The following is a 2,352-nucleotide window of genomic DNA, read 5'->3' as shown; positions in this document are numbered from 1 at the left end:
GAATCTGAATGACGCTAAGACCAAGATCGTACCCTTTAAGACGAGGGGAGGTAAGGAACTGTCGTCTAGCTCCGCACTTGACTCGTCATATTTTGAGTAGACTTGCGACGCTGCCACCTATTGTTTAATCTGATATGTTCCAAGTTATTGATGATACTGCTTCTGCTATGAATGACACTTGTGATGATACTAGTACTCTGCTTGATAATACTGTGTCACTAAGTGAATTTTTTGATAAATAATTTGCTAAGACAAAAAGGGATGCCGATAACCGCCACACATGTGGCATGTAGTAACACCACCCACATGTTTTTACACTAAAGTTGCCGTCGAAAAAAAATCTAAAAAAAAAACGAAACTTGCCATCCAAACAGAAAGTTGCCATGCTTTACAACTAAAATTGGCATCCTCTTGTATCTAAAATTGGCAAAAATATGTGGGCGAAATTGCTTCGTGCCACATGTTTATCATTCGAGAACTAAAAAATTAAGAATGTTTAAATTCATAAAAATCACTGTTCACCTACTATGCCTAGCTCTTCCACTAGAGTTGAAATGCCTAAGATTGCACGCCAAACTTGTTGATCATCCACTGAAGAGACTCGATCACCTGCCGATCGTACATCTGCTTCTGCTGGGCCATCTCCCGGGACTGCTTCGCCTCGCGCTCCACCAGCGCCTTCTCGTTCCGCAGGCACGCGATCTTGGCCATGGCCTCGTCAGCGGCGGAGGCCGCCGCGCACCTCTCCTTCTCCAGGTCCTCTAGCGCGGCCTCCTTCAGCCTCCTCTCCCGCACGAGCCGCCGCCTGAGCCGCTCCACGTTGCTCTCTTCCGCGCTGGTCACCTTGCTAGCGATGTCCTCGTCCTCCGTGTCGGCCTCCTGCTCCAGCTCAGAAGCCAGCGACCACGAAACGTCGGAGCAGCTGCCAGAGCGGGCGCGCTCCACAGTGTGGCCCGAGCTGCCGTTCCTCATAGCCCGTGCCTTCGTCCCACTCCCACACACGGTGCAGATGACGCCTCTGACGCGCACCGCTTGCACCGTGGGGCCTGGGCTCCCCACGAGCCCCTCCACCACGTCGCAGCGCTTGCCGAGGCACCAGACTTTGGCGGCCAGGAGGAGCAGGGACATTGCGACGAGCAGGTGTGCGGGACAGGGCAGCCCAGCGCGCGACGGAGGCCCACTCGCGGCCGACCTCGGACTCGGAGGCGTGCAGCATCGCGAAGACCCCGAGCGCGGAGCCGACGAGGAAGTAGGCGGCGCCGGCGCCGGGCATGGAGGCGAAAGGGACGCCGGCGAGCGGCTTCAGTAGACCACCGGCACTGGAGATGCGGTTCCAGCCGCCCATGACGGCGGGACTGGGGGCAGGCTCGCTCCGATTCAGGCGAGTGGAATTTTGATTGGAAAGATGGAATCGCTCGGTGCCAGGGCAAATCTTGGAGATCGATCGGCGTGGGGATTTGGTGGAGATGATGAAGAGTCTGGGAGATGGCCAGGAGCTGGGCAGCCGGCGCCGCGACAGTAGGGTTCTGGTTCAGTTATATATTTTCTTTTGGAGGACCGGGTTCTGGCTCAGTCCCACTTTGAGGGTTCTTTGCTCAAGGCACTGACCATTAGGATGACAGGTGGGTACCGAAGACACGGGTCCCACGCGTCTGTGACGTCGTGCTGTTATGCTGGCTCGGGGAGTGTTTTTCTTTTTAGAAGAGTTGGGGGAGTGTGTTTTGGAGAAGCGGATGGGCGTAGTACGTTGTTAGAGGAAGATAACGAAGGAAGTGTGTTAGCATCACCGAGCCGGTTACAGAGGATGACGGCCAGGGCAGCCAAGACCCAGTCAACAAGCCAAGGTCTTCCACTGACGCCGGGGCCCACCGGAGGATCAGGCGCCCATCCACGCGCTACGCTGGCAAGGAATGGACCATGAGGTAGGATAAATAAGGAGGGCAGCTTCCTTGTGAGGGTCGGCCAGTTTGGCACGGCAGTCCGCCGTTTGCTTGTAACTCTCTTCCTCCTTCCTCCCGGCTTGTAAATTCGAAATAGAGCTACAGATCTGAGTGATGTTCGTCAATAGAGAGAGATCCTAGCCCGTTGCTAACAATTGGTACTCAGAGCCAAATTTTTCCACCATCCACGCTGCGTTGGAACATCACCACGGAGACGAGGGCGGCGGTGGCGGCGGCGCGCCGGCGGCGAGAGCTGATGGAGAACCTCTCTGCAGAGGGCAAGGCGCTGTACGAGACGCTCACGTCCGTGGCGACGATCACCCACCAGCAACAGAAGAAAGAGCTTGAGGAGCTCATCATCGCGGCGGTAGGCCACGCCGTCGACGCGGCGATCTCCAAGTCTGTTCCGCTC

General features: G+C 56.1%; 1 pseudogene; it reads right to left on the bottom strand.

Annotated features, from left to right (window-relative positions):
- Positions 1-516: 516 nt before the first annotated feature.
- On the bottom strand, positions 517-1,503 carry LOC123049472 (protein FLOURY 1-like; annotated as a pseudogene).
- Between the last annotated feature and the right edge of the window lie 849 nt (positions 1,504-2,352).

This window comes from Triticum aestivum, chromosome 2D, assembly GCF_018294505.1.
Source record: "Triticum aestivum cultivar Chinese Spring chromosome 2D, IWGSC CS RefSeq v2.1, whole genome shotgun sequence".
NCBI classification, from domain to species: Eukaryota; Viridiplantae; Streptophyta; class Magnoliopsida; order Poales; family Poaceae; genus Triticum; species Triticum aestivum.
This window is presented reverse-complemented; position numbering and strand designations above follow the sequence as displayed.